Below are 25,023 nucleotides of genomic sequence, written 5' to 3'. Positions count from 1 at the left end.
ACGGGATGATAGATGAACGTGCTCACAAAATCCAAGTCGGACGCGTAATATTCACTGGTCGTAAAGGGGTACTCTTTTCATCGATGAGATCGCGAGAGAGAATGCCTTTCCCGTCCCGATGATGCCACAGAGGAAAACTATAATGGGGTGTGTCTAAGAACACGAGATCATCGGATTCGTGGAGAAAAGCCTTCGTTCAGAAAGTAAGGGAAATTGGCGTTGCTGCTAATTGGTCAATCTCCATATCGGTGGTTAGAAAAAGATGCTAGCCGCCCTCGAGGGAAAGTTGCTAGTGGGAGACGCCGCTCGTTGAAAAATGGGTCTCCCCTATTTTCCCGTAGTTGGGACAAAGACCGTTTGTCTGTTTGAAGGACTTTAGTTGGCTAAATCTTAAGATTTATAACAGGCCCTCGGGCTATCTGAACATGTACTGCGGAGACGCATCGACATCTGGCAATCATCTTACTCGAAGAATAGGGTCTGCGTGTGGCGAGCTACGGGACAGAGACCGTTGGAATGTTTACTGTCGAGTGTTACAACTATTTCCTTTTCAAGGAGAGCTATAGAATTATTCCATGCCTTTGTTAGACAAGGCGTTCATCCCGTGACCGCGGCTACGTTCGGCGACTGACTGTCGCCTCGAGCCCAAGCTCATTATCACAACTCTCGAACAATTACAATCGGATTGAATAACTACGATTGTTTAATTACAGCTATAGTAGACTCTAGGTTACAATGTCGCGGGATTAATCAAAATTCCAAAGACTCCGGTTTTCTTTCATCTCCGACATATATATATATAGAGAGAGAGAGAGCTATAAACGTAGGATGTACGAGCGCGCTTTAAAAACTGAACGTGTAATTGTTACGCGAAACGACCACCGATCGAATATCGAAAAATAGATAAAGACGAGACATTTCGCGTAGAATTCCGTGTAACGTTTGGTCCACGAATGTAAAGGAGTTACATATCGCATGGTTCTCACATCGACGACGTGTTTAAACGCGCGCCGCTATCGCGATTGCTTGTTAGCACGAGGTTATTTGCTCGTTAAAAGCTAGCACGTATGAAATTATTTGTTTGCTATCCACGCTGTTTGCGTTAATCGTTTAACCGAACGTTTATTTTAGCTTCATTGGGATCGAAGAGACGGCCTGTCTCGAGAGACACGATCTTTAATCGTTACGTTTGCTGCAATTTAGGATACATGAAATCGAACGGGAGGTGGTTGGAAAGCAAGTTGGAAAGCAGATAGAACGAGATCGAGCTACGAAATATACTATTCGTTCGAAACGCGAAAGCCAAAGAGAGAGCGAAACAGGGAGAGAGATAGAGAGCGAAGGGCTATGGGTTCGCAAACGTTCAACGTAAAAGTTCATTGTCGTTTGATTTCTGTGGCGTACAATGCCGTCCAATTTAACGATGGAGATCTGAAAGCGCAACGGAAGCTTCCTTCTGCCCGTTTCGTATCCCATTGTCGCCAAAAACAATGGACGATAGTCGTCTGGTTCCCCCTGTTTCTCCTTCTTCGTTATTTCCCTCTTTCTCGATCTGCTCGTCGTCTCTGAACTCTCTGCCCCATTCGTAGTGGAAAATATCGGTTATATCGTTGTTTCGTCGATGACTTTTCGCGGTCTATCGAAAATTATCCTGCAAAAAGGTCTGTATTGCTCGTTTGTGGTCCATCGTGAGAGTCGAAGCTCCGTGATTGTGAAAAATCTAAGAAATCTGAGAAACGAACAAACCGTGGGGACGCGCGTCGATGGCGATAAAGCCATAATGGTAAAATGGCACCGACTATGCGTGCACCGTGCGCACGATACTCCAGGCCAAGATTAACCGCACCAAGCTAAGCTAAATAGAATGGCAACGATGGATAGTCCACGATGGCAAAACGTTGATCCATTGGCTGGCTCGCTTGTTAATCGGTGACTACTTGTATTATACGCGTCTGTATATACACGTCGGGGACTTTGATCGTTTATTTGGCGAATCGTGTAACATTGAATCGAACGAGAGTATTTTTTATCGTACTTTCTCTTCTTCCTCGCCTGCTCCCCCCCCCTCCCCCTCCCCCATTTAATTATGTAAAACGCGAGATTTGATGCGAAGTTAGGGAATACGAGTACTCGGGTTGAACGAACTTATCGAGCAAAAATGCAAGAGAACAGAGAGATATCGTCATTTTACTGGGATCTTTTCATCTTTCTTCCAAGCGTATAAACCGAGGGATCTTCTTCGAAATCTACCATGGCTTTTTTCTCTTACTTATTCAAAAATCTGAATCGCGAATGTAAAACTGAAAATTCAAAGAATTTCCAATCTCCGAAGGAAGCTGTCAAAGATCGTTTTTTAGCGTTTTATTGGCGTCGTTTCGTAGTCGTTGGGCCGACTGGGTGGACCAAAAGCGGTGTTCAATGAGGTAATTGCCTCTCGGAGCGAACGTGATCGAGCAGACTGCAGCGAGTGGTCAGTGGTTCTTGACCGGTTCGCGATGATCGTTGCGTCGATGTGATTTTACGGCGCACCTTGAATGTATTTTCAGGCGATTCTCCAAGTTTCAAAATATGTACAATGACACTTGCAAAGAATGTATCAAACTCGAAGGTTCGCGAAAGAGTCGATAAGATTGGAGAATTGAATTTTAGTGCAGCCAAATGGCGTGTAAACTGATTTTTATGAACGACGTGGCGAAACGATAGCATTCGCGATATCCTTTTCCCTCCTCTTTCTTCTCTCTTTAAATGTTCGACACGAAAATCCAGTCCTCTCTTCCACGGACGTTCCTGTTTGCCGTCCGAATCGACGAGCCCGCTTCGCTTCGAAATTAGTTGGAAACGAGCTGTCTCGGAGCGACGATCTCGGAAACGACATTTCGAACGTTCCCGATCGATTGCGACCAATTAAAGACTGGCGAACGCACCAGATCATATTCCATGTTCCATCGACAAAGATACTCCGATATTAGGAATCTCGTCCGATTAAAGTATCTGTAAAATCTGTTTGAGTGGAACAGAAGCCGCTTCGATCCTACCGTTGAAACAGTTTTGCGAAAATCAATGTTTGCGCAACTGCAAATTTCATACGGATATTAAACGGATCCGAGCATCTCGAATCAGATAGGAAGATTAGACGCTATTTGGGACGAGATGCTGGAAAGTTTCAAAGAAAGATGGATCGATTATTTAGCTTGGGGGTTATAGAGAGGTCAGTTTCCCAGCGTGCAAACGGAAGCGAACAGTTCGCTAATCCTAATCGACATAAACGACCCGTCTTCAACGCATCGCGATATCACGAAATCACTACTGCGAATGCTGCTACGTGTTCGTCTATTTGATGGAGCGCGTGATTTGCCGGTGAAAGCTCGGACAATTATCTTGCATCTACGTCGAGTATATCGTTGTTATAGCAACGGTTTCGTCGTTTCTATTTTTACATGCTACATACTCGTACGTTTTTCATTCTGATAACGTGTAAAGCTGCAAGCTGTAAATCCGCGTAAAAAATGCCTTATTGGATAAATCGTCCACATCTCCGCGATCGTCCTCGAATCATCGTCCGAATCGTCATCGAACGATCCTGGAAAGCGAGAAAAGGCAAATTTTTGCCACGCGAATCGCTCGATCGAGTACGGCCGATCCCGTACGATATAAGACAGTGTGTTTGTTTGTTAATGTACGGAAAGGGGATCTGGCAGACTAGACGGGGTCTGATGCACGTCGTAATATCGGCGTTCCTGGCTGTCGCTCGCAGCAGGGATACCGGCCAGCTAGCCAGCCAGAGTCAAGAGGAAGCCGTTCTAACGAGCGCATTTCCCGTCTAACGACGCGTTCGCCGGCTTTATCGCCGCAAAAATAACCACCGGCGGCACCGCTCTTGTTCCACATCCTACGTTCTACGGCCAGGCTTTTCGCCTTTTCCAAACTTGTCGACGCAGCACGGTGCTGCGGCCTAACCGATCCCACGAGATCAACCATCGTCTTCCACCTCCGTTAAGGGACAGGTACAAGAAGCAAGAGAATACGGATGCGTACCCAAAATGCGAATTCAGTTTCCACGACCCTTCGCAGTTCCGTTCCTTCTCTTTTCCGATGCTATCAGCGAACAGAAAATTCGGTGTTTTGCGAATCACGTTGTCAAAATCACGATCCTGAACAATTGTTTGTCTATACGCGTAACCGCCGTTCGATCTTAGCTTTCGAGGTGTTGGTGAAAGACTGTCGGTATCGACATAGCGAATGACAGCCGAGTTTAAAAATCTGCCCCAGACCTGATTCTTATCTCTTCTCTGTACCTAGTATACGCGTATAAAGGAAAGCTGAGGGACGAGCTTGGCCGTGTTGCACGGATCTTTCGCATTACATTTATCACTTTGCGCGTAATATGATGAATACTGCGTATTTAAAAAATGATTGTCATCTATAGCCTGAGTCAGGTTTAGACGAGTCTTTTAAATTCGACCAACGTAAAATCACGACAGTCGCAAACAGACAGATCTTCGTTCGAGTAACATGTCTGAAGACGTTTCTCGCAAACTCGCGTACGTAGTTGCGAGTGATTATTTAGATTCGTAGAGTACGTACGAGTACGCGCGCGTGTGTGTGTGTGTGTGTAGAGAGAGAGAGAGAAAGAGAGAGAGCGGCAAGTGGCGAAATTGGCATTTGCGGGGGCAGTATGGAGCAGCAAAATCATGCCGTTCTGCTTCCTTCCATATTTCGTCCGTCACAGACGTTCGTATTTCTTTAATCTAATAATATAATCTTTAATATAATCTTTAAGATTATCTCGTCGTAAAATCGGCCCACGTTGCACCTCAGAAACGTTATGTGCAAGATTCGATATGAAAATAATGCTTCGTATTCGTCGTTGCTACCTATTCATCCCTTGGATACTTGTTACGACCCTGGCTATACGAACCTGCCTGCGATTAACGTCTTGCTGGTGTCCAGCCTATAGAATGGACAAAGCGCCGGGCAAAGACCGCGTAATATCAGCGAGTTTCGTATAAATCTAACGTATCGTCCGTCGCTTTGTCGTCGTTTGTTTCGTCGCTTGCATGAAAATGTCGGTTGCGCTTGCGACTGTTAAAAATATAGAAATAAAAAAGCAAAAAGTTAAAAAATCGTCGAAACGCAAGATGCCGGACGCTTTCTATATAATTGGCGCGAGTTATTACCAGAAAAATATTACTCGACATACACTGGCTCGCAAAAGTATTCGAAATTCCAATCAAAATACGTATTTATGTAGATTTTGCAACGTTAGTAGCGCGGTTGCAAGAGTTTGTTAGGGGTTGGTCCGAGCGAGAATTCGGTAGAAACGATACTTTTCTGTTGGACGGGTGGAATTTTAAAGCTCGTCGCCCTCGAGAGGAAAGAGCCTGGCAACTCTCCTCGGGGAAAACAGGAACGCGTTACAAGTTACAAGTGTATTTTCGTTTGCTTCTGAGAAAATAAACTGTAATCGAACGTGATTTATTTATTTTTTTCTTCTTTTTTTTCGTGTCGGATCGATGACGGAGACGCTGAAAGTAAGACTGACGCTAGTACATTTTCTTTCTTGGTTAAAAACCGCTGCTACGATTTTATTTCCTTTCCCTTACTTCCTTCGGAAATGAAATAAGAACGGAGAACTGTCGAGTATTTTATTGCGTATGCTCGACGAGTACCGAGCAAATATATCAACGAGTTTGAATATCGTGGAACAGATTTTTTTTTATCAAAGATCGACCACGCTTTTGTCAAATTAGAGGATTTGTGCGAATTGTAGCACTTTTCTTCCGACACCTTCGATTACGTCGTATAGGATGAAACCTAGCAACGATGATAAACCAACTATATACTTGTTAATAGATCAACGTGACGGCTGTAGTTTTCTATTTTTTATTAGGCAGCAATTTAACAAGCGTAAGACTCGATAACTTTGTAAACTTCTAACTCCGCGCACACTGTATCGTATAACTCTTAAGCTTATAGCACTCGATTCCATGATTCTTGACTCGATACGAGTCTGTGTAACTCTCGGCTTTAAAACTCTCGCGTCTATGATTCTCGTTTGCCTAGCCCTCCGTGTCTCACTCTACAGACCACAAATTACGAGCCACGAAAAGGTTAAGACTGTTGATCACGCGAGATTTCAAAGCATTGCTTTCCCTGTTCTTCGACTTTTTGCCTAGAAGCTGGCAAAGCGAATCACAGTGAATCGAACGTAGGCGTGTTATTTTTATAGGGTTTAGAGAATAGAGAATAGAGAGCGTCGATAAAGGATTCGACGTCCGTTGGAAACGAGCCCTTGTTTACGTTACAACGTGGATTTTAACGAGATACATGTCGATGTTAAACGTGGAAAGTAGGAAAACGTCGCGGTGGCCGAGATCGATCGTCGATCGATTTTGAAATTTCAATTCCACGCAACGCGTACGTATTCCTTTTTCTCTAATTATCTCTTTTTCGATCGTTATCTCTTTTGGGTCGTTACGAGTGCAAATGCACGAATTCGCACGCTAAATAATCATTTACGAATTACGATATCGCTCCAATTTATTACCAATTTACTTGACGAAGAATCTCGACGATAGTTAACACGACCCACTCGCTTTTTCCTTCGTGCGTTAAACGACATTTTGTTCGTTCTTTTGTTTCGTTTCGTTTCGTCTCGCTCCTTTATTGCCATTATCGATTCGTTTGGTCTTTAAGTCGTTTTTAACCGGATCGTATTTTCGTAATCTAATTGCCAAATATATGTACATGTACGAAGCGAGGAAGAATGAAATGAAATGAAACGAATTATTGGCGCACCGATCGGAAAAACAGAATATAACGACGTTGTTCTAAAGACTAGAAGAGCTAACGCGCTTTCGACGAAAAGGAACGAACACAGGGAGGGAAGGAGACGAATTAAATTCCGCCAACTCGGTTTGCGTACTTAAAAACTCATTAGCAAGGCCCAACAAAAATTCCAACTCACCGGAAGCTGCAAGAACCTCGACGAGACTCGTAGTTTCCCTGGCGATTCTCGTCGACTCGGCGAAAAATCGAAATTACACCGCTAATTAGCCGGTGAATCCAGCCAGGCTAACTTCACCACTTGTTCTGTATCGGTGAAAACGACCCCTCAAGTACCTGATTCTCGCTTGATACCGTTTGTCTTTCGCGATTCACGAGTATCCCACTCGACGACGAAACAACCTCGAGGATCATGATCACAGGTGAAACGCTTCTCATCGTCCGGTCACATACAAGTGTCCTAACGGATGGATTATTTTTAACGTTTATGGAAGAATTTTTCTGGTTAACGACATTTGCAGAAATTGTCCTTCCATCCGTGTATTTTATTAGCTATGGTTTATTAGCTAGATTGAACAATTCAGCTATCTTTTTTCTTGTTTCTCCTTTTTTTTTTTTTAAATCACTTCTCAATCTTTTCTTTCCAATTTTTGTTTTCAAGTATTTTCAATTTCGATACAATCGGCAAAAATTTCGTTACAATTGGTAGAATCTCTTTCGATTTGATCTATCGGGAATTTTGATTATCGTTGAAGGCAAGATGGCTGGAATTTTCCTTTGGCATATATTTTTAAGTATTTGTAATTTTTCAAATCTTAATTTCGATTGAATTGGATTTATCGATCGAAGGCCCTGCGAATTTCAAAATATTTCGATAAGAGAATCTTTGAACAGTAAAGCTTTTTTCTTCTCATATCTGATTATAACTTTCTATAATTTTCGGAAAATCTTTTCGTTCTAGAGCTGTGAATAAAATTCTAGAGCGCGGTCACCAGAATGTTCCTTTTCAAAGGCACACGCTTGGTTGATAGTTTCACGAGAACTCCGATACAACGCGTCAAAAACGGTCGGAGATGAATTACGCTTCTCCGATTTTCTTCCTTGTCGTTGAATGCTTGCGCACACACACTGTCGCGGTTATTATTAATGGGACCACGTTTGCGTTTCTTAATACTTGGTTACGAAAAGATAAGATACGTCCCGTACTTTATCGGAAAACGAAACGTAAATACATTTCACAAAGAAAATACAATTAACTTGTTCGCAGTAATTGGATAAACGACGCGATCAACGTTTATCTCGAACGATTTCCATAGACGGAAACGTCACTGTGTAGCGGATTCCGTCATCCGGTATGATAAATTCGATAGACCGAATCTATCGAACGTTCGACAGATCCAGTTTCAACGATGGAAAATCGCGACGGTACGATGCGACAACAACGAAAACGAAAATAAAAACACTCGCTCCATTTACTCGGACGTTCGTTTCCATCTAAATGTAAACCGCAACATTCGTCGACATCCCGTTTTTATTTTCACGCTGTCGACAATTCCACGATACAATATATATCTATATATAGTCGGTGAATGTGTATATATATATATACATATATATATACATACATAAACACGCACACACACACATACGCACACGCACGCACATGTACATACGTCGTTTATCGTTTCAACATCGATGTTTTTCCCGTTAATTAAGATGCGTAGGTACGCAATAGGTACGAAAAAAATGACGAGAAAAAAGTTTTTTTCACCATGTAAAATTCTTTCCAAATTTAGTAGCGACTTAAGCTTTGGTTAAAACTTTTCGGTGACTTGGGAATGTTGCATTTAATAGATGCTATTTTCTATCGAAGAAGATATGGATTGACGTTCTTTTAAAATTTATTATTTTATATACCGATAAACAATTGCACTTGAAACAACTTGCTAGTAATTCACAGAAATTCACTCTTCAAACCCTCGAAGAATCGTTTCCAACGTTGCGCTTGATACATACTTTATACGACATTCTACTAGACACTGTTTTCTATTTAAACCGGCACTTTAAATTCTTTGATAATTGCTAATATTCGTAATAGGTTCTCTTTGGATTCTCTGTAATCAAAGAATATTCAAATATCGAGCGATAGACGCGATTCTTTGTACCGAAAGGAACACGGGAAAGAGGAAAAAGAGACGCAAACTTGTTTTCACCTTTGGGATTTCATCGACCGTTAAATCAAGAATCATCGGTTCGCAATAGAAGAGGAAATAGTCGAGCGATGACCGATCGATTCGCGACAAGATCCTCGAGGTTCTTGGAATCGTGTATGCGGTCCCGATGAAGCGGAAGTGTGACGAGTCTCGGCATATCCGCTCGCAACGACGGCCGGCGTCGGACTGCCATCGGCCGCCACTGTTAAGGGGTTTTATCGACGGCGGGACAGATCGGCCGCCGCGGATAAACACGACCTGGGATAACGAGCGAAACGTGTCCTTTTCCATCATTTACGTAACGTACGTTTAAGTACTCGCGTATACGTGTATGTACTTTGGACGACGCGAAGAAAGTTTGTCTCTTTGATATTCAACCATCCCTTCTAGATCAAGGTTAAAGTTCTAAGAACAGTCTGAAAGGGAAAGAAAAAAGGAAAAAGAGGGGAAGAATGGGGAAAAGGATAGAAAACGTTGAAACACCGTATATTTTGGATATTTTAGTCGAGGTAAAGAATACTTGCGTTTTTCGCGTCCGAAGATTTTGAAAGAACGTTGCCTCAAACTTTTATCGAAATTTTTAATCGATACGATAAGTTCGCGCTTGGTTTTATCTTTTCTGGTTTTACCGTTTTTAATCCGATGCTATTTGCAGTTCCGTTCCCTGCGTATAATTTCCCTTCGTTTCTCTTTTGTATTCTCCAAAGATATTTTTCAGCCTCGTAAATGCCGCTAATAACTTAGTCAAGCACGTATATTTCGCGCAACATTTCGTCAAACGTTGGCACAAATCTCCGTCTAGTACGGGGTATTCACTCGTTCGCTGACAAAGAACACTATCAATGGTGGGTGGCTCACCATTGGGTCAGCAAGGCTGACCTTGCCTCGTCACAATACGAGCAATCGTGTTTCGTCGAACGAGCAAGAAGCTTTAGAAAGTAACGCGTTCCGAAAGAGCCATCGACTATCACTATCGGCCGATATGCTTCGCCGACGAAATGGCAAATGTCGCGCTAAAATAACGTTGTTCCACGGGGCAGGATTGCAGGTTGACGGAGGGTCTAAATTTACGCGCAAATGTATCGCTATGGTGTAAGAAAAAGAAAAAACCGAACACTCGCAACATTTTCAAAATCGTAATTGAACGCGTAGCAATTTGAAAAGATCGCAGGTCGACTAAATTCCATGCTAGAAAATTGATTACTTACGCCTTAGGCGTATACGTGCACTTGCCTTGGTCAGAACGTTACGATGGAAAAGGCAGCTCTGTGAAAAAAGAAAAAAGGGACCAAGCGATATGAACGTACCGTCTGCCAACTGTGAGGCGCAACCTGGCACTCCTAAGACCCAAGACCAAGATTAAAACTAGCAGGTTTAAAGATTAAAACGACGAACGAATAATTAAAGAAACCGGTAGATCGTATCGACAAACTGGTCACTCGCAAGCGGGATTAACTGTAATTGCCTTTATCGTCTGTATAGCGATATCATGTTAATCGAATACGTGATTATATGGAGAGTAACAGCGAGACTAAGGTAACCTGTACTCGCTTAAGGGACCCTTCCGGCAACCCGGCTCGCAAGTCTGTTCATGAAACACGCGAGAGGCCGAACAGATACCGGCTAAACGATCTCTTAGAATAAGTCGCTGACCCTTTGCAATCCCTTTTACACGCTTGGCCGCCATTCTCTCGTCCGCAAATATTTGCAAGCGGCGCTTTGTCTCGAGTGTTCCGAAATTAAAATGTTCCCTGTGCGTCGCGTTAGAAAATACATTTCTATTATACTTTTCTATTATATTGACTATTATATTCTGGTTGTTTGTGAGGTTGGTTCGGGTTTCGTTTTATATGGTCGCCGGTAAGAAGGAAATAACATTTCCGAATAATCGAAATGGCGAATCACGCGAGTCACAGAAGTGACATTCTTTAGCATCTACGTCATTCGCTAACGCGAAGATTTTAATTAATAAAAGAAAAAAAATAATCGAGCGGTCTCGTCGACGAATAATTCGATCGGTACTGGTGGTACTAACGAGCCTTGCGACTTATTTGAAAACTCTCTCTGTGGCCGATCTCCACGGAGATTGGCGGCTGGACACCGCGGCGTGGCGTGGTGTGTCGTGTCGCCTCGCGACTTCTCTCGGCTCCCGATTATTTATCGATTCGAGGAACACGGGATGAGAGAAGTGGCCCGAGGCGACTGCTGAGACTTAAATAGCCGTGGTACACCATCTTGGAATGCGGTACAGACGACACCGGGCCAAGCTCTGCCAATATTCGGGTTATTCACCTGTCGTGGTTATCTGGATCGTTCTTTCTGATGAGAAACTTGGCAGATGGATTGGCAGGTGAATTTGTATTTCAATAGGACGCAATGGAAATGCCGTTGCCGCGTCTTGATTCTCCCATCGGCGAGAAACTGTCAAAATTATTGGTTCTTTATTTGGGTTATTTGGCTCGCACAAATACCACCTTCCTACGCCACCCACCCACTCCACAGCCTTCGCCAGCCTTTTCCACGGCGACCCACGAGCCTGGGAAAAAATTTTGAAAAATATCCACACGCTAGATTTCCTGTACTCGTGGCCCATGCCACCTTCGTATTTCGTATGCGCCGTAACGCGCGCGCTCGCGCCAGTCGATATCTCACCGACGTTTTCAGACGCGCTCTTATCGATTCATTAAACGTTTGCGTTTTGTCGTACGGTCTTGGGAAAAAAACGCGCGGCTGTCGAATATTCTCGAGGTGAACCGGCACATCCCAAGGTTGCCATCGCAGGAACCGTTCGAGTCTCGATACTTGAAAAAGGCAAAGAAAAGAGCGTGATCGCAAGTATCTTAACGTTTCTTACGGGTCAGCTTGACAATCGAAGATCGATTCTGTAACTACGAAATACGTATTAGTCGTTACGCGCCAATTTGACATTTTGTAATTTCGTGTTTTTCGATGTCGTGCCTTTTAACCATCCACCTTGATCGTTTTCCCATGCGAAATTTTCCTTTGTCGACTTTAGAGGACAAGCTTTAAAACAACGAATAACAAATCTTGGACCGTTTTTAATCAAAGCGAATTTAAAGGAAAAAATATTATAACGCTCGAGTATGGTGCAGGGGAAGTTGGGATCGAATTCCAAGCAAGTCCGTCCAGCCGTGTGCTCATCACGATCGCGCATACTCCGCGAAATTCTCTCTGATTACCGAAATCATCTTCCGTCGACTCGTAACCTTCCGAGAGTACGAGATCGGACTGGTTCGATCATCGTCTGAAACAATGGCTGTGTCGAAGAAAAAATTCCGAACCGATGAAACAGCTATCGATTTTCTCGTATTCCAGCCTGAGAGAAAAAAGCGACTCTACTTAGGAATCCGGACCATCATCGAGCTTCGTTTCGTCGATCGCTCATACTTTCAATACGATTGTTCAATAAAGAGAGAGAGAAAGAGAAAAGTAAAATCAATCGATCGTAGATATTTTGCTGTGAAACGCTTATCGTTGGCGTGACTGCGACCACCTGCGAATAATTTTAACCGCTGACGAATCAAAATGCAAATGAAAAAATTCTGGCGAGTTGTGTTATAAAAAAAGCATAGAACAATCGTACAACTATAATTTCATTCGTGGTTGCGTGTGAAATCTTTTCTTATACGATATTTTCAGCTTCGTTTTCGAAATTATACAACAAAAGCTACGAGGGAACAAATTTTTTTCTATTCTAATTTTAATAGGCCAAAGTTAAAAAATCGTAGTCTGGGTTATTTCGGAACGATGAAATATTTCATTTATCTATATCTAACTTCTAGATACGTATTTCCTATTTCCTCGTTATTCGGTGGTAGGTGAATTTTTTGGAAAAAATGTCAATTTATCGGAACGAGGTTCGCTATCGCTTCCGTGCAGTGAATTTCACAGGGAATACCAGCAACTATTTATAATAGCGTTTCTGCCGAGCTCGACTGCATGTCAGCACCTAATTACGTTCAATTACCAGGTACCGGTTAATTAAAACTCCTAATTAATAAGTCCCGTAAGCATCGTTGCGACATGGTTCGGATTTTCATATTCCAAGCCGTCTGCCATGAGATTCTTCTCTCTAATCGATCGAATCCCATCTTTGCGATAATGCAACTGTGAAAACTGCGAGAATCGTCCGATTCCTGTAAAAGATGAAATGATCTTTTTATCCGTTATTACGCTGCAGATGTCTACGCGGTAACGACACAATATATAGGGTGGTTGGTAACTGGTGGTACAAGCGGAAAGGGGGTGATTCTACGCGAAAAAAGAAATCGAAAATATAGAATAAAAATTTTTCGTTTGAGACTTTGTTTTCGAGAAAATCGATTTTGAATTTTCGCTCGGTACGCGTACGGTACGTTACAACGGATCTCACTGTAGATCGTTGTCTCGATAGAAAGATCTAAAAAAAAAATTAAAAAAAATTTTTATTCTATATTTTCGACTTCCTTTTTCGCGTAGAATCACCCCCTTTCCGCTTGTACCACCAATTACCAACCACCCTGTATAATCTATATAATCTACGATCTATAATCATCTTGCGTCATAATGGAATAAATACACTTTGAAAATCCAAGTACAATGGTTCGACTCGGGAATCGAAGGAATCCTAGTAACAGAGAGACGTAGAAGGATCTTTCGGTTTTGGCGGCTACAATTTCAAAGTACGAAAAAAGCAACGGAAAAAGCAACCGAATCACTGCGAAAGGTATCTCGCAGTGACTGTGTGCATGCTTGAAACGATGCTTTGTTCGTCGCTGCCGACGTTTGGAAACGCTTGGAAACGCAACAACGGTTCCAGACGTTTAATAACTAAACGTGTCTCTCTTTCTGAGAGGAACAAACTATGCTCCTTCGCTTCCACCGATGAAACAACCAACGCATCTCGCCCCTCGTTTCCTTTTCTCCCTCTGATAGACTTATACGGCCAGAAATTGTTATTTCTCTTTGCCGCCACTGCTACCGCTCAACCTACCGAACGTTTTACGAAAAAGCTCTCTTTGAACTTGTCGTTGGGCGGGGGTCTCGATGTACTTTAAACGCGAGAACGTCTCTTTCCGATCTTTATTTCGTTTCATCCAATTCTCGGCGAGATCTCAAAGTGTTTGTATAATTTTGTTCTGAATCAATTTAGGAACGATATTAAAGCGTCCGAAATTTTTCTGTCGGAAGTAAAAACCGGTGTTTTTGAAAGAAATTTTGTCGCTGATCACGATTCGAAGAAATAGGAAATTCAGGGAAAAGGAGACACAACGGATCAATTTTAACGTTTTTCGAAATTGATCGTAATTTGCAATTTGCAAACTTTCAGCCTTTTCGTTAATGACTGAAATGGAAAAACAACGGATCGTAAGAGAAATGTTGGAAAAAGTTCAGGAACGGTTGAACAAAATGAAATTCATCTTGTTAAGCATTTCTAATTGATTGCAATTCCCAACGATCGAGTAATAAACGTTTGGTTAGAAATTTGAAAATTCCGAATATTTCTTTCGTCGGCACGCAAAAGCCGAAACGAAAATTCTGCTTGTCATAATTTACGTTTTATAAAAGTAGATTTTTTTAATAATCGTCGAATAAGAAATTAAAGTAGAAATCTAACGAGCAAATTTTTCTTACGCGAGAATAAAAGATTTTTATCTGTTATACCTATCTACAATGCCTACTTATAATACGATATAATATAATATAATATAATGTAATATTATAAGATATATCGTTATCATCGCGGTAGAACGGTGTTGGGAATTGGAATGTAACTTTGTTGCCAATGTTCGAGCCCCGCGATCGTACGTCAGGTTAATTTTACACGGAGATGCGTCTGAAAGGTTGCTCGAAACTTTGGCAATGAGTTTCAGCAAGAAAGTTATCGTAGCCGTTGAAACGTGATAAGAAACGAGCATCCCGGATCGAAAGCTGAGCCACTCGAGGAAAGAAGCCTCGTTCGGTTACGCTTACACAGGGTATCGCTCATCCACGCGTGCGTTAAACCTCGTCAAGGGGTGACTCGAACGTTAGCTTCCAACTCGTTTCACCGATTCTAATTATAACAACGAACGAAAAATTCCAAATATGATATTTATGCAAGTTTTTCGCAAGTGTACCGCACCGATCATTATCGTCCCAATTGCACCGAAGTGAAGTAAAATTTTCAAAACGCAGAATTATAAGATTTCTGAATTACGTGAAGTCGAATTTTCATAAGACATTTCTGAAAAGATTTGACGCGTACGCGTGTGTAATATCAGATGTCAATTATCATCGCCTCGCGGTTAATCATAATACAGAAGATTAATTGTACATGTATCTCAAATTTATCTGAAATTTTCAATCGATAATAAGATGATAGGCATACGGTGATACTTACTACGTTATGTTACTTTAGCCTGCAAAAGCTCGATTAACGTTTGTTTCATCGAGAGCAAAACGTTGTGTCAGTTTCGTGGAAAGCGACGGAAATATCGGTTTCGCAAATAGGGAAAATTCGATGAAAAAGAGGTCACGGCGGAGAGGCGGAAGGTTCGTTATGTTCGAAAGTTGGTATTCGGTAACGCGGCAGTGGACGCGTTAACTCAGACCTGCGTTTCTCTGACAATTTTCAAACAAATTTTACAAGCAAAGAATATAAATAGAAAATAAAGCGAAATAGTATATCCTGTCTAGAAATTCGTCTAACGTAAAATAGAAGGAATTCACCACTCGGCAGACGGCGCGCCATCGCGTCGACGTCTTGGGGACAGCTTCCAGTACTCGTTTACGGTGAACCATGATAGAATTATCCGCTTGGTTGGCCATCGCTTTTCTACTCCTCGCTTTCTACCATGGCGAAGGTAATTTTCTTTACAAGTATCCAAAGGGTTGGGGAGAGGGAGGGAAGGTCCGCCCTTGCTCTTTGAAGCACCAAGATGAAAGAACTGAAATACATACATAGTTGCTTGCTTATAAGCTTGTTTATTATCTAGCAATTTATGCGGAAAATTAGTATATCGAATAGAAAATTTGACGTCTTGACAAGACTACGTTATTACGAGTTCATCGGAACGATTAATTTGTGGACTTTTGCGTGCAATAGAATTTCTACGAAATTAAAAGACCACTTAAGATTATCGAATAATTATAATTATCAGAAGAACGATAGAACAGAGATTTTTAAAAGTCGAAAACTTTTCGCGTTGCCTCTTCTATATTGCCTGATTACCTCGGAACAGAATATTACTTTATAAAATCCTGCGTTTCGTCCCTTTTTCGTCCCTTTTTCGTCCCTTTTTCGTCCCTTTTTCGTCCCTTTTTCGTCCCTTTTTCGTCCCTTTTTCGCCCCTTTTTCGTCCCTTTTTCGTCCCTTTTTCGTCCCGCCTTTGCTAAGTGGCAATAAATTATACTTAGTTTCTACACTGCTATAATTTCCCGAGTATAGACAGTAGTAAGCTATAGTTTCCCGATAAAGTAATATCTGGATCACACGACACGGAAGCGAAGCGCGTTTTCTTCGACCAGATGTTTGGTGGAATCGAACAGAAAATGGACCGTCAGAAAGATGAATTTTAAATATTTAACGAATTACGTTAGCGGCGGATACGATAAAACGAGGGGAAGACAGTTTTCAGGAATTAGCGACTGGCAGGCGTGCCAAACGTTGGAATTAGGAGTGGCCGGGGTTCGCGATTCGTTGGAAAGTTCCGCGCAAGTTCCGGCTTTCGAAGGAATTAGTAATATCTCGACGATTCCAGAGATTAGGTAAATAGCTTTGGATTATCCAGGGATAAGATAGAATCTCTCTTTTCTCTGCGATCTGTGTTTCAAAGCAGAGATAATAACGTCTATGTCTTTGCAAAGAGAAATTAATGGTTTCGCCCATAAAGGACAAAAGTAAGAAAAAAGAATGCCAGGGAATTACAATTCAGTCGCTTCAGTTGCTTCTGCTTGAGTGTTTTTAACAAGATGCTGATTTGGCAGAAAAGTTTACCACACTCTGTATCTTTTTCATTTATTATCGCCGATGTTCTCGTCCCTCTGAAAAACTTTCCCAAGTAGATGGCAAACCTACGAAAAGGAGCGTAACTAAAGTCGCAACGTAAACGTGCATCGAGAGGAAGAAAAACGATACGATACACGAGCAGTACGAAAGAAAGATGCGAACGCAAAATAAAAAGCAGCGTCTGGCGGTCGATAAAAAATTCAAACATATACCGAAAAATTTGTTATTATTATTACTATTATTATTATTATTTGCCGAATACGTGGTGCGCGAGCACGCCAATGTGAGAAGAGTTTTCGCGCGGTAATTATGCGAATCCGTTTGTCCGATCCTGAGAACCGAACAGATGCTCACCGACGGTGATCTCGTATTAAAATAATTCGTCTCGCTGTCGGCGCCGGCTGTTCGCTAAACCTTCGGTAATTCGTCTCTCGATATCGATATTTTTTGGCAGCGATCGCGTCCGCAGAAGTTTTAGGTAGCTAGTAACGACAGCTAAATTTAAAGACACGGGCGACGAGCGATACATTTATATCATCGACGACGATAATTCAATCTGTTACTCAGAAACCTCTAATGATACAACAATTACAGGTTTTCAAAGTTGACAATTAATAGCGTAAAAGCGTAGTGTATAGGTATATGCGTAAATGCTGGTATAAAATATCGTAGGTTCGATTCGACGAGATCGCCAGTCAAATTGACTAAACAGATGGAATTAGAATTTTGCCGCGTCGTAGATCGATAACACGACTAAACAGATTTCGTATCCGCATAATTAAATCGTATACATTATTCCCGCTTATTTTCTGGAATTATCTACTGGAATTGTTCTCAAAGCGAATACTTTTACAGATGGTTAACCAAGACAGGAAATACCTATCTATATCCTGGGCTTGCTTCCGTAATAGAATTTCTTCAATTACGCGTTTTAACTGTACCACAAGGTTCGAAAAAAAAAAAAAAAAGAAAGAAAAGAATGGAATTGAGAATTTGCTAGAAGATCGTTTGATATTTTGTAAAAAGGCGATATAAGCCCGATTGTAAATACGAGGATCGCGTCGCTTGCCTGGAATTTCCTTTTTCACCCGTGTCCGATCTACCTCGTTATTCTCGGCTGATTTTCATCCTCGATATTATTCCGGAAACAATGAAAATATTTGCTCGTCTCGTTCTGTTGGCGCGTGTCGATCGAACAAACGGGGTTAAAAAGACCGATTATAACCTCCGTGTGAAACAAAAACGAACACGATCCGAGACGCGACGACAAAAATTTATTCGCTTATTACATGCTACCGTGTTATTATATCGCTCGATACGCGTACAGAGTGCGTTATTCGAGTCTTGCGCGATATTTTATTTCGTAAAGCGAAGATTCTTCGTTTTAGCAATTCCGCCGAGGCAAAGGAATTATCGTGCGCAAAATATCGACCTGCCCGACTAATTACTTGGTGTAACTAAAATCATAATTTGGTATTTGGAATTTGGTAGAAATTTGATATTTTGCATTAGAATCAATTTCATGCATCGCGAATGAAGATGCAATGGATGAAACTGGAGGAAGAGGATAGCAGGATTATAGGATGACGCGGTATGCTATAATATAGTGTCCACAATAGGGTAGGATTTATCTGGAGAATTTGTTTCGTCGATATATATAGGATTTCTTTGTGCGCTGCGTCCGATTAATTCGGTAATCTTGTGCTCGTTCATCGTCCTATTTCTCAATGTCCATTCTGCGTCATCGACAAAGGTGACTAGTTGAATGGACGTAACGTTATCGTGTACACAGCGCAACAGATACCGTTATCTAGGAAAATCTTTCGGCCTGTTGGAAGTCCATTTTCATACACGTATGAATAAAGAAATGGAATATTTATAGACATATTTATTCGTTAGCGTGTAAAGCGGTAATAAAATAGGTGTCAGTCGTTTCACAGCGAAATTTTTGCTAACATTCTACTCGAATAAATTAATATTTATTTTATCCTACGCCGAAAGTAAGTTTAATCGAATTTTAAATTAATAGCCCGTCGTTGGCCGAGCTTGGATAGAAGTTGAATAAATTTCGTAATAGGGTGGATGAAATTTTCTATTCCTGTCGCAACAATCGGACCAAGTATACGCGATAACAGGAATAATTTCTAAATACCTGCCGCTTTAAACTTACCCAGTAATATCGTATGGAAATTCGCTGGAAATTCGACGACTACGAAATTAAACGTAAAGTGTTTTGGCGATAAGCTGACATTCCGTAACGATGAAAATAAAAGGAAAAATACGGCCAATTAATAAACGTGATGTTGTATCGATAACGTTGGCTTTATAAATTTCGGCTTAATTAAGGAAAATTAGGTAATTCGATCGATATATCATTGAATCGACTAATAAAGAACAAAAACGTTGGTTTGTAAAAGAAACTTTTCAACCAATCTTGCTGCACCCTCGAATCAATTTCCCATGCAATTGCATGCGATTGCATGCGATTGCAGCCTTGGAAAATCGACCACCGCTACTCGAGCAACTTATTTGGTTCGCTCGGAAAGACTCGATGTTTACCCCAATTACTAACGGTGCGGTGCGTGGTGGCAGGGTGCAGAGATTCGCAAATTCTAATTACGAGAATTTCGCGAGTTAGCTGGCACCGCTGCAAATCATCCGGGAGTTTACGAGGCGTTCGATAACTAGAAACTGTGGCTTCTTGTTTGCTAGGTAAACGATTGCATCTCGGCTACCTTCTGTTCGAGTTGGCTTGCCGAGGAATCTTCGACTTTGCAACATCTACCACGACCGAGCTGTTTTCACCGCCTACTCCATCGACAATTTACTCGCCAGAGGCACTCGTACTAATATATTTATGTTATAACGCGATTAATATTTTATTAGAAAAACTGGAAACGCATTTAACGGAAACTAGAGACGCGAGCGCCACGGTATTGTTCCGTATTGCTGGAAAAAAACGAACATCGACGAGGCTAACTTTTCTTAAAGGAACCCTCCCGTGGCCGCGATACAGACAGACCAGTTACTGGCGGTAAAGTAATCCAAGAATAAAATAAATTGGAAAAAAAAGAACATAGTCGATTCTATGCTCGACTCCGCGCGGCCACGCACGACGCGAAAAAACGAGTTTCCGGATATCGCTCGTTCAGCGTCTCGCGGTTGCTTTTTCTTTAAGGTCGAGAAAATATTTGAGTTCCGCGCTGAACTCTCGGCTCTCGTTCGTTGGTAATTTTTCGTGTAATCCTTCGGATAACAGAGCCGTTGTATACCAAATTTTTGTTCTTTACTTTTCGCCCCGTTTTTCCTCTCGTTTCAGTATATATCATAGTTGTCGACAAACGGGTTCGCCGAGTAAACCGTCGGGATGAGCAAACTGCCAACAAAAATTGTCGAGTTCTGTTTGACACGGTTGATCGGTTGATTTGAACTATGAACGCGTAAGGAACCTCGATTTCTATAAAATTACAATTTCCTAAATATTTTATCGGATTTATGCAAAGAATTATTTTATCGACAGATATTGTTTCCAATCGCGATCGATAGTGCTTTACCACGAGAAAATTAGTCAAGGTAATTCGTAAGGTAATAACTAAGCTCGCTTATCTTTCGAATTCTCGGTTTCTACAGAAGCTTCCATAGAACGCGTAATTATACCGAATTTTCTAAACTTGGTAATTTTCTAGCATAGATTGACACAACGATCCGACGTACCATATTTGCCATTTCTCTCGCAAAAGGTTCGAATCCGACGCAAAACATCGGGAACGAAACGTTAAATTAGCCAGTTGGTTAGAAATCGATTTTCCCCGTGACGCGGAGTTTCAAAATCCACATAATCCACAGAATCCTATTTTATATCCGGTACTCGTCGATATTCATGACGGAAGGTCTGCCGAGAAACGGACCCCGGTTTCTTTTAATTCGATTCTGTTTGATCTGGATGGCGTGTAGCGGTTTTGATTCTCGTGTCTGAAAAGACGCGCGTGCCACGTCCGTTTGTGGAATGAAAACTGTCGCAAGATGAAAGGAAGAAGATAGGACAGCCAGTATAAGCTATCTCGGCGAGCAACTGCATCCCTTTTTCGCTCATCGTTCTGTCGCGGATGGCTTAATATCCTGTTCCTCCAACTACCGTACCACATACGCGTTTCAAGTCGACATTTTATTAAAACCCTTTGTTCTCGCTCGTTTCGATGCCCTGGTTAACGTCGAATCGTCTCTGCTACTTGTTTTTGCAAAAGAGAGGAGCATAGAGGTGGAAAAGAGGAATTCGCGATACCATGCTAAACTTCTCGATTTAGCTAGCTTTTTCTACGAACCTTACGAGACCAAACAGAGATACGACCACGCTAAAGTATGGAAGAATCATCATATACGCATGTACGTATACGCATATAATCATATACACATAGATAGGATAATACAGCGATGAATAAATTAACGAATTTTAACGAAGAAACTTTATGTATATCAACTTTATTTAAACAATATCTGTCTCGTTTAATATAATACAATACATTTTATTCCACTCCTACATTCACACTCGTACATGTTAACAATCTACAATACAATTTCTCTTTCGCTTTCCCTTTCGCCTATCTTCGTTGAAATTTTCAGCGCAAAAATACGAGCGTGATACGTGCCTTTTCTCTTTCTCGTAGAGTTCCACTGAAAAAAATGACATTTGCCACTGTTTGAAAAAGTATCGTCATCGAACCACATTGGCAATTCTCCTGTTGATCTCCGTAAAAGAAACGTTTTGATCTTTCTTTCCAAGGTTTTGAAAAATTTGATATACGTATAACGTGTTAGGTCACATTCGTATATTTCTGAAAGATAAGCGAAGAAACGGAGTTAAGCTGGTATTTGTTCCTTTCGTCTCTTAATCCGTTGACTCCGTAATAGTAACGTTCTTTCGTCTAGAAGTTTAGTTGCAAAAACGAAAGAAAACGTAACTGCGCCGTTACAGTTTCGCCATGTGTGATACCTCGTTGATGTATGTCTCGAAAAGCAAAGGTGAAAAATCATTTCGTGCTCGTGTTTATGATATTCGAAACGAGAGGCTCGATGAGTTTAAGCGATAAGCGGTAAAAGTATGTACACGTATGAATTTATTATTAGCCGTTTCTTACACAGGCGCGCACATTTTGGACGGTTGAACCGTGCCCATATAAGACAGAGGCTTGATCGTCATCCTTTTTCAATCGAGATGAAAATAGTTTTTTTGTGATATTCTTATTATTCAAGCGATTGCGAGGCAAACATAACGCGCTAAAATCGCAACATGTTTCGTAAAGAATGAACGAACTTTAATTAATTTAATTAAGAAATGGCACCTTTATCGTTTGGTTAGCTAATAATTTGTTACAGCGAATCGAGAGTAAAAGGTTTAAAAGGTTAAATGTCATAGAGAGTACTGTATATCGTTTTTACACTTTTAAATTTCCCATAGATAGGTATGTATATAAAGATAGATGTACGGTGTATACGGTGTATACGTCATTGTTCTTTAGATCCAACGACCGAACGATTTTCAATTTTCTTTGATTATTGTATTTTCCTTGACGTTGCAAAGGGCATGTGACGCGATTAGAGCGATAGAATATTTAGTTGAACAATGAAAAAGAGGGCAAGAACGCGACGACGCACGAATCAGAACGGAAATTTCGATCGAGTCGTTTATCAAGAGATTATTCTTTTATTTGACATATTTTTTTCAGCAAACGAAACGAGTATACAAATTCGTCGAATAACGTGAAATCTGCCGTCGATTCTCCCATAACCGGTAAACGATCGATACGATACGAAGCTTCGTTTTCGTTCTTTACATTTTTCACGAAGAGGAATTGATCCACTTTTTTTTTTTGCATATGCGCACTAGTAAATTAGACGAAGAGGGAATAAAAAAGAAAGAGGGAATTGATCGTAGACTAAATATAGTACACGGAAGCCATTCTTGCCGTCTCGACTGAACGCCGCAAATAGATTTCCATTACTTCTATATGTATGTACATACGAATGACAAGACACGTACATATAAGACAAGAACAATCGTAATCAAGCTCGTGTGATTTTAACAGACGGTTCTCGGAAGACTCCAAATGTCAAAGGAACGATTTCTACAGCCGAATAAAAGAAAACTAACTGTTTGTTCTGAATCATTGATAAACTTTTCTTCTCTTTTCTTTTTTCTTTTTTTGGAAGGGAAGATGAGAGAATCTTTGGTAAATAAAGATTTTTCTGAAAGATACGTCGAATAAAAATTTAAAGCAAAATCGAATAATATAGAGAGTTCAAAGTTTGCAATTTGCTCTCTTTAACGTCACCGTAGAGAGAAAATTCGATAACTTTTGGTAGATTACAATTTTGGGGAAAGAAAATATATAACTTGAAATATAGAGTGTGATAATATATAGCGAATGGAAATGGTGTAATTTTATTTCCTTAACTTTAACCGCTTAATCTCTCTGATACGACGCTGTTGTTGACTTTGATCGAGGCTCGTATCGTTGCAGTCTTAGAGCGGACACGCACGGGTCAACTAAATTGATCGGACAGTTGGTTGCGCAATTGGTCGAGTCGGCTGGTCGACCAAATTTTTCCTATCGCATGGAACGACTTAATCTCGTTTACATTAGGCAACTTTGAAATTATTCAAGACTTGTATAGTCCGCCGACTAAAAATAGCGCATTCTTCTATTTTTGGTTATACGGCTTGATCGTTTCAACCGTGGCTGCCTAACGTAGATGTGGTTTGACTAAAATTTCTCGCCAGTCGATCCGTGTGTAGCCGCACTTGAATTCCCGATCGATGAAAAAGTTAATCATTTATGTTCCCTTTTTGGGATAGAATTTTGAAATAAGAGAAAGTACCTTACCTAGAACTTTGAGACAAAGTTTATCCGAATTTTAGAATAAAAATATACGTGTCTGGAAAACTGGAACTTTGAAATAAAATGTAACAATACGATTTAACAATACAGACGGAAATTCTTCGCGGTTGTTCCGCTTCGCCTTACCAATTTTCCACGAATTAAAATATATCAAAATGCTGGTATACGATAAATAAATTTATTAGCATTTTATCTAACATAAAAAAACAGTATGTAAATACATATGTATATTTTACGACAGTTGTATGTATTTGAAAACGCTATAAAATAATTTCAAAATATTCGATATACGTATGTATGTATATTTTTCGAAACGTATGCAGAGAGAGAGGACGATAGTGTCGGACTAGTGACGGGTCATTTCCACTTACAACGCCAGTAAGACCCTGAACTCTGACAATTGGAGTGCTTCCTCTCTTCCTAACAGATGACGTTAATGAGAACTATGACAACAAGGCAATGATAACATCCTGCACACAATCTGTATCGCCGACTCAATTATCATACGCGCAACATACACGTACATATACAGGAACGCCAAGCACACGTGTTTTAAGAGTAACGATTCTCTTATCCTCTATGTGTTGTCGTAGGTGTGTTCGTTTCTCCGTTCGTTAATTTATGTATGTGTGTACGATGATTTAAACGGAGCTGTACACGCGAAAAATTCTAGAAATAAAATACCCTGCAAAAGTCCTACGCGATCTATTTTAATTTACATATCGAAGAATAACAAGACAGAGAAATGTACATTTTTGAGATATTTGTTACGCGAACAACTATTGCCGCAGAAGATTATTATCTGCTTGACTAATTAACAATGACAACATTTTTTCTTCTTTTACGATTTAATCGAAAAGTCATGGATGTCTGACAGTTTCTAATAAAATATCGCTGAAACATTTTCGTTTAACGGATGGTCTCTAGATTTCTGGACTTTTGCACAGTATTACGTATATACTTTTATTTTAACGTATACTCGCTACCGCATTCTCGCTTTCTCCCTCTTACAATTAATAATGTTTCACCGTTTTTTCTTTCTTTCTTTTATTTCATTTTATTTCGTTTAATTTTTTTTTTTTTTGTCGTTTTATCAAACAGTACCCTTACGCTTACGATTGAATAAAAATAAATATTT

Source organism: Bombus bifarius, unplaced genomic scaffold (genome assembly GCF_011952205.1).
Source record: "Bombus bifarius isolate JDL3187 unplaced genomic scaffold, Bbif_JDL3187 scf7180000008050, whole genome shotgun sequence".
NCBI lineage: Eukaryota > Metazoa > Arthropoda > Insecta > Hymenoptera > Apidae > Bombus > Bombus bifarius.
Note: the sequence above shows the minus strand (reverse complement) of the source record.